The sequence below is a fragment of the Aphelocoma coerulescens genome, chromosome 1, assembly GCF_041296385.1.
Source record: "Aphelocoma coerulescens isolate FSJ_1873_10779 chromosome 1, UR_Acoe_1.0, whole genome shotgun sequence".
NCBI lineage: Eukaryota > Metazoa > Chordata > Aves > Passeriformes > Corvidae > Aphelocoma > Aphelocoma coerulescens.
The window spans coordinates 90,529,705-90,546,106 of NC_091013.1; the positions used below are offsets into that span (position 1 = coordinate 90,529,705).

Consider the following 16,402-nt stretch of genomic DNA (forward strand, 5'->3'; position numbering starts at 1 on the left):
GATAGCATGGAATGACCTCCCCACATCCTGCAAAGGAGTTTCTGCCTCCTTCCAAGGAGTTATACTTACCAGGAGCAAACCCCCATAATCACTCTGAAACTGCTAGCAGCTTTCTGGGTTTCAGACAGAGGAATTAAAAACAAATTAGAGGTAATGATCTCTTAAATTGCTTCTGAATCTACTCTGGCTGAGAGTTTTGGTAGATTTGGATAATCAAATCAAGCAGGGCCCAGGCTATGCAGAAGGGTGACATAGAGTTTAGGAATATTTTCAAGCTTCCAGTTAAATATTAGATGTGATGCAACTGCCCCTTCTTACTGAAAACAGTGGTAAGAAACTGAGTGAAAGCCAAAGCCAAGAACCTGACTCATCCTGAAGAAAGGCTGTTTCCTCCATGTGAACTGTGTCAGAGGAGCATTAATTGACTTCTGTTGTTAGTTACATCTTCTGTTCTTCTGGAATAGCTATATATAATTATTACTCTATTTTCAGTTACTCCAGACCTAAATGGCTGCAGAAGGAGAGACAGAGAGATGGGAACTACGGGGCTCTTCAGTACTCTCCATCTTTTTCTGCACTGTAATGCCATGTTGGTTGTCAAGGCTCACAAGATTGAGTTCTAGGACTTAGGACTGATTTTCAGAGGGGGTAAATGTGCTACACACTCTCATAGCATGGATGGGGCTGTGTTTGGCGGTTCAGATGAATGTCAGCATGGACACCCTGCACCAAAATGCCACAAGTTCAGTTCTGAATGTCAAAGACAAGGCGGTGGGGCACATCTTGCTGTTAGCAGATGGCTGAAGCTTATCTGTATAAATTCATTTACTAATCACAATCAATGGTTTATGTGTTTTGGAAGGTGAAAGCAGCAGAAGTCAGTATTTAGAAGCAGGACAGGATGAACCCTAAGCCACTTAGCACAAACTTGTTTGCAATGTCCTACTAATCCCCTCCTATCCTGTCTTCATTACCCTCATGTACACTGCACCTGTGCAACTGATAACACAGCAGTGTTTGGGAAGCAGATTTCAGACAGCTTCCCTTCCCCACCGAGGGACCCCATCCAGCACTGTTTTAAAGCAGGTTTTGCATCTCATTGGAAGCCTTTTTTCCCCTAAACTTTTAGGCAAACAAAGCAAGCAAACCCCCTGGGAAATGTGGTCTTTGCCAACATCTCCAGTGGTCACCTCTGCTCAGAGTCTGGAATATCCTACTCTCAGCTAAGTCCTGTTCTCAGGCACAGACATCTTCAGCTTTTCCAGGTCATCCCTGATGGCAGCTCTTCTGGACACTTCTTTGAGTGGACTTGCCCTCCTGAAAATCATACCACAAGCAGAGAAGTGAGGACAGGGCTGGAAGCAGGGATAGGATGCGTCATGTCTTAAGGTTTCCTCCAGATGTTCCCCTCAGTGTTTAAGAGGCCTTTAAACCATGCCCTTAGTAGCATATTTTAACTTGGTCAGCCTTAAGTGGTCAGACAGATGGATTTAGAGGATTCCTGTAGGTCCCTCCCAACTGAAACATTCTATTTTATTCTGTGTCACCCTGCAGCACCCAGGGATGCCTGGGGGAACACAGCTCCAAGGTGGTGCCCATAAATGCCTTGTGAAGCCCATGCCCACCTTGAACTTAATCTTGCCACACAATTCTGTTAAATTCAGACATATGTTCCTGTGCAGGGCCAGACCTGTGGGCGAGCCCCAGGGCTAGTAAAGAGGAGCAGTGAGCCCACATTGCTCCTTGCTTTGCTGGTCCCATTTGCCCAGCTAAAGTGGGAACAAAGAGTCTTAACAGTTTCTTATATGAAAAGGAGGGCTGCAGCATCCCATTACAATCTCACCAGTCTCCTTTTTTCACTAACAAAAACAACTGTGATTTTAAGGCTTGCTTTTAATGGAGAATCAGCAACAGACATAAAATCATGTTTCTTCCCTTTGCATGGCAAATAACCTGGGAAAAACACCACCTGACTTAAGCCCCTCCAAACTGCTTTGTCAAGCATTCAGACCTGATTTATAATATCCTGTTATAATAAAGAAGAGCAATATGATTTGGTTATCAGACTACTTGTCTCCCAGGCACATCTCCAGGTATTGTTGGGCCAAATGCCATACCAGACCTTGCTCCAGATGTGTGTGACTCAATTCCTACTGCAGCCCATGAAGTTCAGGTTGCCATCTCAAGGAAAATGCATGCAAGACTGCCATGTAAGCAATGCCACAGTAAAGAAAGGCAGATTACCTCCAGGAGTTAATCTTCCTACTTCTATTTACCTCTATGAAAATTAATCTTTCCACTCAATGGAGCTGGGGCACCAGGCCTCCATGCTCCCCACAGTCTGGGCAAAGGTTTTGTACATCCCATCCTCTGGCAGGAGTGTGGCACTGTCCCTGGGCAGGCCAGGATTAATATAAAGCGGTTAACTTAACTAGCAACATATGTCTGCCTCTTTTTTCCCCACTGCCATTTAATCTCTCTTATCCACTGACCATGCAAGCCTCCTGTAATCACTGCAGAGTAATTATGTGATTATTCAAGCCCTCTAAATTACAGCTGCAGCTTGGACCCCAGCAATTGCAGGTGATGCAGCAAGGCTGACTTTCTCAATTGTTAGTTAATTACAATTAGACAAAACAAAAAAAACCAAAAAACAACAACAAAAAAAAAAAAAAACCAAAAATTAATCACACAATAATAAAAAGAAACCACACAATAATAAAAACTAACCTACACAACAACAAAAACAACAACAATAATAATAATAATAATAACAACCTGCCAGAAAATGCAACTTCTGCTGAGACTTTTCACCCCAATTTTTCTCATCACAAGTAAGATTAAAATGGGAGCCATTAATAAGATGGCAATTTATGTTAATTTATCAGCACCTAAGCCCAAGAGCCTTAATAAAACTAGCTAAAAGGAACTTTATGATAAACAAAGCAATTATGTTGTTGCTGTTATTACAGTGGCACTTCAAATCCCATTATGCTGGGTTTTATTGTCAAACTGGCTTGGGCACATTCTCGTCTCGTGGAAGGTGCCCCTGCCTGTGGTAGTGGGGTTGGAATGAGATGCTCTTTAAGGTCCCCTCCAACCCAAAGCATTCTATGACCCTTTGAAATGAGGCTTTTACAAAAGAAGAGATGAACTGTAGAAGATCCCTCTGTTGTTGCAGTCCCTCTCCTTGCCTTTATGACCCCTTCCTGAGTATGACTTTCCTCCAGTATCAAGGTCTTTTCAATGGCATTAAACTGGTGCTGAGATTTTTCTTCAGGGTAGGGATGGGAACACAGATCTAAAGGCAACAGGATGTACAGAAGGAGGAGAACATCCCCCAAAAGTTGCAGGCCTTTTTTTTTTTTTCAATTTTTTCACAGCATTTGAAATTGCTGATGAGAATTCCGAAAGCATAAGTGGCTTTCCAACTGGTTAAAAAATAGTAAAACATAAGGAATCTGAGAGTTTTTAAAATTGTTCCACTGATTGTGGCTTGAGTGAGAAAGGTCTGTGAATGTTTTTTCTGAATCTGGCAAGTTTCAGTCAAATTTAGCTGAAGTGTCCCAAACTTCCCTTCCCCTGCACACTGACATTCCCAGCCTGGGGAAAAGGAGTAGGGCAGAATGCTGGAAAGGGCATGAATGAAAACAGAAGGGGAAGGAAGATACCTTCCCCAAGGAGCACATTAAGAGCCTACAGGTGAGCTCTATCAGAAGTGGAAAAGATGAAGTTTTAAATCCATGATGATCTAAACCCCACTGAAATGAGTGGAGACACCCCCAAGGAGCACAAATGATGTCTTGTCTCTGATGCACAAGCACACACTACTCCACCTGGGTTGGGTTGTGCCCACAGTGGATGTAAATCCTCCGGGGGTGTAAACCCTCTTCACCTGCAGGATTTGATCCAGCATTTCAGTCTGGTTTCTGCTTTCCTCCTTTCCATTCAAGCTCACCCCTCCATGCTGCAGTATAACTTGAATCCAGGTCTTCCATCACACTTAAATTTATCTACCAGGGAACATCACATTGTCCAGCTGCCCCTGGGTTCCTTCAGGGCTCACAAAGGGACAATGAACTGGAAGTCTGACCCAATCTGTAACTGATGCCATTGGCAAATTCAGAGCCATGTTAGGGACTGAATTACTGTAAGAGGCCATTTTAAGAAATAAATTGTGTTGGGTCAAATGCCTCATGGTGGTAACAAGCAGAGCCCTGAAGAATGGCAAAGAAGTTTATATGTACAAATACCCATGGGCCACTGAGATTTTCCCCACAGTGCATCGAAGAGACAATGTTTTTGCACTGTGACATCACAGGGTGATAAAAATAAAAGGAAGAGCAAAAAACCCCAAAACTGGTGACGAATTGCAAAATAAACTGGTTTTCCAGAAAACCAATAAAGGGAGAAGAATATCCTCCATCTCCAGAGGGAAGATGGAGAATGGCAAAGATGCACTTTACAACCCATTCTGCTGGTAGAAACTAGGGATCTGCTGACATTAATTTTACACATTCCCCTCTCTTCCCTCAAAAGAAAATCGAGCAAACCACTATGATTTAAGAAATGATAGCCCAGCAGACTTGCACTGCAGGCAACCTTCATCAAACATTAGCCTCTTGGCTGCACTGCAGAGCAGTCAGTTTTCAGTCTGGTTTAGAAGATCCTTATTTTATCACTTGCTGTTTATGATCAGAATATTTCATCTATTTTCACAAAAACCTTCTGTAAAACTCCCTATTCAACTGAAAATAGCAGGAGTTTCCCAGTCATATCTGGGAAATAGTCATTAAAGTTCCGAAGGACTTTGCTACTGGCATAATTTTTTAAAAGAGATAGGAATTGATTTTGCTAAACCACACTTCAAAAAAATAAGAGAGGAAAAGCTTCAGCTATTCTTCTAACCTGGCTTTGTTTTCTCTAATTTGTGAAGTGTTTATGTCTGAATTCATGTGAAGGAGAAGCAACCACAGCAGTTAATAATTTCATGTATATACCACATTTGGGCTACAGAGTTCAAGGACCTGAGGAAAGAAGATGGAAGAACATCAATGAACCAGCCAGCCAAAGATAACATGAATCACTGGTACAAATGGTAATGAAAAGCAAATCTTCTGGTTTGCCAAGACTCCTGTGAGCCATTGGCAGTGCCTCCACTGGAGGTTACAGTCAAAGGAAAGTCTTATATATTCATGAGATGAGAAAGTGATTCAAAATTGCTCCTGGCCTTGTAACAGGATGAGAAGAGAGTAAAAAACCACCAAACACTTTTAATGCATTACCTACACCAAGGAGTTAAGCATTCTCAGGACCACAGCCAAGCCCTGCTTGCATTTACAGTCTGGGATGCTGCTGTGTCCCTCTCACAGCTGTGACACAGCTGTGGTAGCACTCATCCAAGCTGTGGGTAACCCAGCTTCTGCTCTGCCTCAGTCCAAATCTGGGTGCCCCCATGGCTATTCCAGACACCTGTGTTTTGGATGTTTTGTAGCAGTGGATAATCTTACTTCTCCTGATTTTACCTGGTGAAAAAAATGACTGCAACAGCTGAAACACAGGAAGCCAGGAGTTACAAAGAATACAGAATCGTCTCAAGAGGGATGACCTGGTTGGAGTCTCGGCTGTAAAGACAACCCTACGCAAAAGCGAAATGTTTGCTGAAGCAGAGCCCAGAGCTCTGAGCTCCTTCTCTCACTGGGAGCTCCCTCAGTGCAGGACTACAGAATAATCAACATTTTTGCTCAGGCCGTAGGATATGATGCCCCTCATCAAAAAAGCTCAGAGAGACATGCTGAGACCACTAACCCTGGGACAATGGATGGTGACAACCATGAACCCAAATGCAAAACTTGCTTCAACAGGAATCACATAAGTCTTTCTCCTTCTGGAGAGGTGTCTTAAGTACCACATGGTGGAATCCTCTACCTCTTCAGCCCTGCTCAGTGTGGAGCAAAACCAACACAAGCCAGATAGACAAGGTCCACATCATCACTGAGCCTCAGCCCATGCTCATTACCTGTAATACCAGAGAGCTTTAGGCCAGGGATGGATCTGGGGTGTTAGGGAGGGTTAAGTGGCAAAAAATAAGTTTGTGAAGAACATGGCTGCCTGCAGAAAGAGAAGCAGCTAGCAGGACAGGAGGAGGATCTCCATTTTGCTTCCAGTACCTGCAGGGCAGTTATGTCCCTCAGTGACATAGCCTGTGGTATTTTAAACACCTCCAGAGAATACCATCTCCACCTAAATGACTTTTTAATCAGGCCCAAGCACTGCTACCCTTATCCTAAGGGCAGGACAAAGGATGCTCTTGGGGGCTCCATTATCTTTTTGTGCTCAGCTCACACTGTTCTGTTTAAAAGATTAATGAGACACATATTCTCAATCAAGAAGCTATTTCAGAAGCTCTTACTTCCAATCATCTGTACAGTTCAGCTAGGAGCATCATCTGCCCTTCTTTTGGTTGGGAGTTTCAGCAAAACGTTTTATGGATATCTATTTCCCAGAGTAGGATTTGCACATTGATGGACTGAATATTGATGGTGCTGAAGCCAGGTAACCCATGCAGATCTAACAGTGCACAGAGTGTGCTGAACCGTCCAACAGTAGTTTGGGGTAGGAAGGTGAAGAGATGAGGATACTCAGGCTTTTTCCTTGAAGGATGTGTGTGTATTTCATTTGAACAACACGTTGTCCAGGGGTGAATAGCAAGGAGGTGAGTAACACCTGAGCATCTTGCCACCTACGGCTGTAGGTAAGGGAAGATCCACAGATGGTGGATCTCAGACAGTCTGAGCTCACCCCACTTAACAAGTTATTACCCTATTTCAAGAATTCATAATTTGTGTCTTGTGGGCCTCACCTTGTCCATATCATTCTGCCATGTTATGTCTGGCTCCAACATGAATTCCTGGGAAGTTTTCTAGTCCCCATGTATCTCAGCATCAAGCCGCAGAAGAAGGATGCAGGGGGAGACCACGGGAGAAGCCTATTTCTGTCCTCTGATCATAAAGGTAAAACAACTGGCAACACTTCGACTTGGGACACTCAAAGTCAGGTTACATGACTTGCAAACAGAAGACAGGAAGCCAGAGGCTGTGTCCTGCTCTGTCACCAGCCCAGGATGCTCAAAGGGAAAGGTTTTGGCCATGGTTTTCATGGAGGAAGAATCAAGACACTGGCTCAGGCTCCCATCAGGAAGGCAGCCTGAGCTGAACATACAGTAGAAAAGTCAGGTTATAGTAGTGACATTTAACTGACTCCAGAAGCCTGCCAGTTCCTTTTTGGGCATCTCTGGTCAGTATCACCTTGTTTCTCGTTCTGGAAATCAATATCCTCATAACAGAACTCCCTGATTTTCAGCCGTAAATTAGCTCACATTGCAATTTGTATTACAGCACTTAGAAAAAAAACGACACATTCAGCTCCACTTTAACTGTTTTAACAGCACTCAGTAGGTCTCTCAGGAGCTCCCAGAAGCACTGTGTGTGCTGGCTGCTCTTCTAAGAGGCTCATCCATCTCTGTCCCTCCGCTCATTCTTTTACAGCTCTGCAACATTCTCAGTTTTTCCTTTACTTTTAGGGCTATTTTGACAGGTTTCATAACCCTATTCCTCTTACTCAGAATAGCTTGCAAGTCCACTCTGATTCTTCTACAAATCTTCTCCCGAGTTTGTATCTCTCTGATCCCCTGCAGTAACAATGTGTACACCAGCTGCAGGTCTTGAACTCCTGGGTCCTACTCACCAGATTTTGGGGTCCTCTGTGCAGACATCTACCTTTGCTGATATCCCCCACCACGTTTTTTGTATGGCTTTAGTCAGGGAGAAACTCAAACCCATGAGCAACTACAAATTGTCTGAAGTCTTGTCTATTGAACCAGCAGGTTATTTTTGCTTTTAATTATTGCAGGGATCCTACATCTGGCAAATATCAGACTAACATGACTGATGATGGATTTGGTGCTAGTTTTTCCACTAAAGCAATTAGTGTTAGGATGAGTACACTAAAGCTGAGAAATAATCACTCTTGTGTCATGTATATGTGGTCTATGGCTTCAAGTCCTGATTTATTAGCACTAGTTTTTGTTTTGTTGCAGTTTTCAGCACATTTCACACATTTCAAGATCTTCTCTGTGTCCACTTTGCAGATTTGCCCTGAATAGTTCTTTTATACACTTCTTTAGGCTCTTTGAGCTACATCCACCTACCTTTCCTGTATTTTTCTGAAGCATTACAAATAACACAGCACCTCTGAAGCCAATGTGGTTGCCTTCAGATAACTTGCCATGAATTGCCACAGCACTTCAGCTGGAAGTATTGGTTATGTGTGTGATTCCCTGGCTGGTGCACAATCACAGCCATGGTGGCTTCTGGTGATGTGTCACACTCATCTGCAGCTTCTGTAAATTTATTCCATGTTGGTTTTGAAACTGGGTAATTCTTTTTGGCCAAACATGCATGTATTATCCTGTTTGCTGTATCATTTTCAAGTAGAGCCTCATGAAATACTCTCAGGAGTATATCTGCTATCAGTAGTGGTTTTCTTGGTTTGTTCCCTACTTCAAATGCTACAACTGACATTGCAATTTCAACCTCTATTACAGGAGTGACATCAGTTGGTCCCTTTAGTGCCATGGAGATACGGTAACGAGAGTCAGGTTTTTGCCACAAGCTTTGAATCAATCCATAAAATTTCTCATCAAAAGCCCCAGTACCAGAGACTCTTGCACAGATAAATTCAAGTTCTGTTAGTCCAGTACATAAGAATTTTTCACCAAATTCCAAGTTCACAAAAGAAATGCCTTGTCAGGGCAGACCAAAGGTCTAGCTGGATCACACCCTTTTTAACTCCGAATTTTTGGACGAGAAATATTCTGTGGCAAGCACTTCAGCACTTCACCTCCTTGCTGTGGAAAGAAATAAAGCCTTTTACATCTTGGGAACATGGCTCCTTTTAATTTCATTTTCAGCAGTAAAATACTCCCATCATTCCAATGTAATGATTCTCGCATTGGAAACCACAATTAGCTATTCCCTGTTTAGTTTCTCCTTGTCACTCATGATTTTATAGACTCCTGTCTCCTCAGTTGTTCTTACAGAAACCAATCCATATCTTTCATTATCCGTGCTATTCTCCTTTTTGCCATTCCCACTTCTAGTAAATCAGTTTTGAGCCAAGGGAAGCAGAACTGCACAAGATCTTTTCGAGGGTTTTCTACAACAGCATGATGGTATCTTCTGGTTTGATCTGTACTGTTTTCCTAACAGTTCCTAAGATGCAATTTGGATCAAGATTTTTTGACAGTGCTTGTGCATCGAGGTGCTGCTTTCTGTAGAAACTTTTATTACAATCTCAGCTGTGAGAGGTGACAGTCAGCTCAGAGCCTCTTTGAAGGGGTGCAATTAGGACTGGGTTTTTTTTCTGAGTGCATCACTTTCCAATCCTACACTTCTACAACAATTTTGTACCACACAAGCCAGAGAGACCTTGAGACACACGAGCCACAATACAAGAGGAGCTGCAAAAACCTCTGCTCTCCAGCCATGGGACACACGATGACACACTGCAATATGAAAACCCTTTCCTGGTAACACTGATGTTCAGGTGAATCTGCCACCCGTGGAATCTGGAGGGAGAGGCTGGAATTCCACAGCAGTCCCATGTTTTCCCTTTGAGAAAACCTGTTGTGTGAGATTAGGCCCGGAAAGGTAAAGTCTTGGCAGCTGCAAAGAGAGACCTACCCATGGGCATCACCGAATGTCTCCTGTTGTTTGTGTCTTCTGCAACTCCCATTTGCTTCTTTTGCAGCCCAGTGCAGTTTGTATTTTAGTCCTTTCTCTAATGCCCCTTTTTCTCTCAGCTATAACCTACACTTACCTCCCAGTGATTTACATCACCTTGTGGCAAATCATTGCTCAGTTTTTTAACCTTTGAAAGCAGGAAATTTGAAAAAGATTTTAAATTCCAGATATCTATTAATTTCTTTCTTAAACATTCCACTGAAATTTCAGATAAATAGATCTGTAGCGTTACTTACCTTATTGAAACCAATCTTTTTTAATATCTAATAAACAATATATTCTTTATCATTATATGCTACATAAACATTTTGGTGGTGCTATTCAATTCTTTACTTAGCAATGGTGACAAATGCACTCCACACATACAATAGTGCTGCATACTAAAGTGCCTGCATATGTTTTATCTTTATAAATACTGATAAAATAGGTAGGGAAATTACAGACTTGAAAATAAAAAGCATCAATATTGTTGACTTGCAAAAAAACCCGAAAGGTTACATCCTCTCATATTGTCTTGCAGATGGAGAAGAAAATCTTCATCATTCAGGAGGAAAGATTGGGGGAAAAGGCATTGTTATACATATTCACTATAATTCAGTACAACAAAGCACTGTGAAGTACAAGTAGTAAAGTGTAAAAACTGTGGAAATCATTGCTATTAACATTATACAATTTGATATATATTGATATCATTGGGAATATTTATTAGTAAAAGGTAGAAGTGCAGTAGCAATAATATAATACCTGCTCTAAAAATGTCCAGGTTTTATTCTGAAGGCTGTATTTCATATAAAGTGCATTTTCTGCACTTCCCCAAATTTTAAAGTTTTTCTACACTAGACCCCAGAAGGAAAAAAAAAAAAAAAAAAAAAAAAAAAGAAGCAGGCAGAGAAGAAACTGCAAAACTCAGGGGTTTTTTACAGGTCTTCCCACCTCTACTGGCAACACAGAGCAGAGTTGGGACATCAAGACAGGCTCCTGGGCTTGCTGAGTCCTGGCTTTTCAAGGACAAACTGACTCACAAAGGTATTGCTGTTTTTATGTGTAGCATGCCAGTTTGGCTTTGCCCACCTTGAATTTGCCTTCAGTCAAGCTTGGTCATGAGTATCCTGATGAGGGCATCTCATGCAGCTTCCACCAGCTCAGCAGAGAGATATCCTTTGACCACAGAAGCAAATCCAGAAGAGCCAAGGTGTGCAGCATTTCAAGACAGGCAAGGCAATGCTTTGCAGTAACATCACCTTGCAGTTTGGCACTGGTTTCACAGAGTGCAGCAGTCATCTGCAGAGGGCTGAGGTATGCACTGTGCCTTCACACAGACAGAAAAAACTTGCTAACCCAAAAGGTTGACCAGCAGATGAGGCCTTCCCTGGTACTGTGTAAAAAACCCCACTCGTCTCCATGCAGTAAAAAGATATTTAAAGCAGTTTTACTTTTACAGCGCGGTTAATTTATCATCTTGAGCCAACTGTGCAAAGTTTCATGGCAAGTCAGCAAATTTAACCTTATTTGAAGCAATTCCTCAGAATAATTTACCAAGTTGACTGATTTTTGATTGCGTATCTTTTAGGCCTCCATTATTTTTTTATTAACACATCTCAAGTTAAATAGATAATTAATTACAGATAAAACTATGGCTCTTCGTAACTTATTTTATTTATTGCAAATCAAATTTAAATGTCATACACCCTTAGATCGTTTCAAAAAAAGGACTTCCAAAGCTTTTAATTAACTTTATGCTTTCTTAAGACTCATTTAACAAGTACTCCCTCCACTGTGCCAGGTGTAGCATCATTTCTTGATGTTCTTCTATCAAGTTTAACTGTCTTTCAGGAAAATATGCTATGGTTGACTCAAGGGTTTGGCCTCAAAAGAGGAGCAATGAGGTGGAATTCACCAGTCTGTTATACAGCTGGTCACATCTAATGGTCCTTTTGGCCTTCAGATCTACAAAGGTAAAATTACCCCTTCTCCTTCCCCTCCCTTCTCCAAACCAGTAGTTAAAAGATGGCAATCCACATGAGTTAAGTCTTGTACTTTAATTACTAGTCTTGTGTTTACATAGGAACCAAATAGTTCAAAGTTGAATGTGCAGTAATTAAAGTATTTCCAGATGTGTTCAGTGATCCTACCCTGTTTTTACAGCCTCCAGCTGTCATATATTTTCCTTCAGTGGCCGTATTAGGCACGAAAATGAACAATTTTATTTTAAACTGTGTTTTTGAACAAGAAATATTCCCGGATGTCAGAGATGGTTGTGACCAGTATCTCGATAATGAAATCTCTGATCCAGCAAAACACTTCAAGATGATCCTAACTTTCAATATTTGACTCACTCCCTATTGACGGAAATCTCTGAAAACACAACAAACAGAGCAAAGAATTCCAGAGATAATGTGAACCACATTGTGGCATTACAAATGGGTGGAAAAAACCTTTTCCACTAAAATCTGCTAAAGAAAATGTTCTAATTTCTCTTTTAAGATTGTGCTGCTTTCCCCTTTTTTCCCTAGCAGGCTATATAATATGATTATTAATCATGCTTATGTTTTATATAAGTGAATACTGAGGATCCTTGAGTTCAAAACTTACTTTGCAGACAAAACAGAAATAATGGTATTATCAACACAGAAGGAAAATGTTTTTAGCACCAGGAAGAAAAAATCCCAAAGTGCAAAGTGAAAATCTAATCTCTACCTTGGCAATGCCTGAGTGCTCCTGCCCATCCCAGCAGGAAAATTACCAATGGAGCTAGCGGCAAAGATGATAGAAGAGGTTCCTCATGCAGAGAGATGTGCTGTAAGCAAGGGAGCACAGCTGTAAAATTGTTAGGATGAATAAATTTGTGCACAAGGCAAAAAAATCCCATCTTACAAACTCTAAAAAGCTTAGCGGCTGCTAACAACTTGACAAACCTTCTTCTCTTCTTGATTGGTTTTGATAGGTCCTAATTAAAATGCTATCTGGCAACTTTCCGTGAAATCAGAAAAGCTTAAAAGAGTCATCTCTCATGTTTTCAGGCTCTGAGCTGTTCCCCTCCACACAAACCAACCCCACCCACTCAGAAGATTAAATATAACAGTTCAGACAAGATGAAATGCGGTGCTCCTACAGTTTTATTTGATTTATTAAAAGGAGAGAAGTAACCTAGTGGGAGGATATGCTGGTTTTGGCTGGAGTAGAGTTAATTTTCTTCATAGCAGCTGGTATGGGGCTGTGTTTTGGATTCGTGCTGGAAAAAGTGTTGATAACACAGGGATGGTTTCACTATTGCTGAGCAGGGCTTACACAGAGCCAAGGCCTTTGCTGCTCCTCACCGACCCCACCAGTGAGGGGACTGGGGGTGCACAAGGAGTTGGGAGGGGACACAGCCAGGACAGCTGACCCCAAATGACCCAAGGGATATCCCAGACCATTGGGTGTCATGCTGGGGAAAGAAGGAAGAAGTGGGGGACACTGCGAGTGATGGTGTTTGTCTTCCCAGGTCACCATTACACAGGATGTAGCCCTGCTTTCCTGGGGATGGCTGAAGACTTGCCTGCCCATGGGAAGTGGTGAATGATTCCTTGTTTTGCTCTGTTTGCACGCACAGATTTTGCTTTTCCTATGAAGCTGTCTTTGTCTTAACCCATGAGTTTTCTCATTTTCACCCTTCTGATTCTCTCCCCCATCCCACATGGGGGGAGTGAATCTGAGTTCCTGGCTGGGTTAAACCATAACAGAGGAAAATAGGTCAAACATTCTAAATCCTTATGAAAAGCCAAAAGCATCACTCTTGATTTTCAACATTACTTTCAAATTGCTGCTGTGTGTTTTCACGTACATATTAAGGTACAGGAGGGGCTGGAGTGAGGAAGGAAGCCTGGGTCACCTAAGGATGCTGATGAGTGGAGGAAAAAGCAAAAAGATGACTTTTCAATTGCCAGGTCAGCATCCCACAGCCCAAAGACACAGCAATGGTGCCACATTCTTGGACAAGCGATGGGACGGGACAGTGAGGTATTTCTGCCATCAGCCATGCCCACACCTATGAGCCAAAGCTCTGGCCATCTCAGGCTCCTCCAAGACGTTGTGTAAAATAGTTTTCCATGAGGAACATTTTCTCTCAGGTATTAAAAGGGAACTAGGGAACTACTAAACAAGAAAAAGCCATCTTACCTCTCATCTGCCTCTATGGTTTCTGGGAGTCTCAGCCCCACCTATCTGATTAATCACCATATCCTTTAATTCTACTTTTCTCCATAAAAGTGTCCAGCTGTCTCATAACCTTCTCTTCTGTCTTTGCTTCAGCGCCCTTATTGGTTTTATTGCTCCACCCCTTACGGCACACAGGTCCTCAAAGGAGTACACCCTTTTCATTCCAAATAAAATTGGAATTTTATTGTTGTTATCAGTGCTGGGATGTCCTGCAGGTAATATTGTCTTCCAGCTGACTCCTGGTGGAAAATAGGTGGGGATCATGAACACAGTATCTGTGTAAGCAGATAATCTGTGTAATCTGCGTAAGCAAACTGTTCCTGTTGGACCATGTTCATGCCTTGGAAAAAGGAACAATAATGTATGGCAGTCAAACACTGCAAAAGCCAGGTGTTCATTCATACCAAATCAGCTAATTAGTCACCAGTGACATCACAAGCAGCTGTGCAAGACAGCGGTGGTTCTGCCCTGTCACCTGTGGCCCGGCCATCCAGCCGGTTTTTGACCCAGTGAATAATACACCCATCCAGGCTCTGCACTGTGTCCATCACTGGCCACTTCCTGTTCCAAATAAAGATCTGTGAAGCTTTTTCCCCAGTGCTGCTGTGTGCCAGGTCCAATTATGCACAAAGTGTCTTTGTCTCTCTCCTCAGTAGGCAAAGGACACAGTTTAATACGGTCTGGACAGCCCGTACTCTCCCGAGCCCCCGTGGTTTCATGCCTACAAAGGCCCGAGTCACCACACCACAGCAGGTGAATTCATTCATTCTCATCTGGTCATGAGTACAAAACACGTGTGGATGGCTATGACTAATGACTGCATTGTCTCTCAAGCATTATTGCAATAACTCCCAGAATAAACTTCTCCATGATTTTACCAGGCACAGAAGAGAGACTGTTATCACCAGGCCCTTCCTTCTTGAATATAGGTCACCTTCCAGTGGCCTGGGACCTCCCCAACCTCCCACAACACAGCTCAGGCAGGCACTGTTCATGTCAATGGTCATGTTAATCAAGTAGGTGAAGAGAACATAAAACTTGGGGTCTTTAATGCAGATCTACACTTTACCCCCGGCTCTGTTTGGCCACCAGTCTGTCACCTCTCTCCTCAGCAATGGTCTGCCAGATGCTCTTTGCATGAGTCAGGGAGAGCCATGGCTCCTTGCCTTGAAGGGAGGATGGAGAAGCAACTTGACTGCAGGGAATCCAGGCAACCCCTTCACTGTCAGCACCAAGAGAGAGCACTTGTAGGAGCTCTCGGCTACTGATGATCCTGCTGTGCATGGTGCGTGGGGGACTTCAGGAAGGTCACCAGAAGTAGACACAAAAATTATATCCTGTAAAAAGGTGTTAGAAAGTCCCCTCACATCTTTTTTGGTCTGGATTCAAGCTGGTCCTCCTGGCTCTGGGTCCCTGGTTAGATGCTTTAGCACAGCTCTCTCATCAGAGTCTTCCCTCCAGGCATAACACTCTGCATTCAGGCTCCACACCTTCTCCCTGGCTCCCACCCCACTAAGCCTATCTGCTCTCAGTTTCACTCTTTAGAGGACACAATGATCAGCAGGTGAAAGAAAAAACACAAATATTTGGCATGGGAGTTCTTTAATCGTGTCATGTCACTTTTAGAAAGAACAAGAGATCTACAGCCTTCATTAACTGAAGGCTTTCGAGGATGCTGTGTCCCTGGGCCAAACCTTCTTGGCATTTTGGACGTCAACCAGCACCTGTGTCTTCAGACTGGCTTACTTGCATGTGACAAAGGCTAAACTTATCTTCTCAGCCCTAAATCTTCTCCCAGCTAGTCAGAGGTCCATTTTCTCCATGTATCCCATCAGGAAGCACATCCCTTCCTCCCATGTTGAGTAGGGGAGCAAAATGTCCTCAAATTTATGATGATGATCCCACATTCAACAGCATAAGAAAAATAACTTAGGGTTCATTAGCTCTTGCGAGGCAATGCTTTTGCAAGAGCAAAATCCTGTGATTGGAGACAACAAACTCAGTACTGCCAGTCACATCACCAAACAACAAAACTGAACCTCCTTTGAAATACAGCAGGTTAACCTGATTTCTCAAAATAATTAGGTTTCTCACCAATATGAAAACTATTTTAATTCAAGAGAGTTGAATTCAGCTCTTCCACCAAGTGTATTTTTGTGTTTGTTAAACTGGACTCACAGGTATATGGGCATATCTCTCCTAAAAATTCCATTTTGACCCATCCTTTTATGTGCCTACAAAGAGATCCCAGTCAGTATTATGCTTATTCACAAGGATTTCACGCAGAGATTATCTTCACTTTCTTGGGAACAATGCAAAATAAAACCTTTGTCCTTTGTAATTTGGTACATGAACATAAAGCTAAACACATAGACCCACCCAGCTGCAAAGAGCAATAGTTC

General features: G+C 42.5%; 1 long non-coding RNA gene across 1 annotated transcript; it reads right to left on the minus strand.

Annotated features, from left to right (window-relative positions):
• Positions 1–445: 445 nt before the first annotated feature.
• LOC138119313 (uncharacterized) lies at positions 446–2,440 on the minus strand. Its single transcript, XR_011155464.1, has 3 exons — positions 2,277–2,440; positions 2,123–2,203; positions 446–1,317 (listed from the first exon to the last, which is right to left on the minus strand). It is a non-coding gene; the product is annotated as an uncharacterized lncRNA (long non-coding RNA).
• Between the last annotated feature and the right edge of the window lie 13,962 nt (positions 2,441–16,402).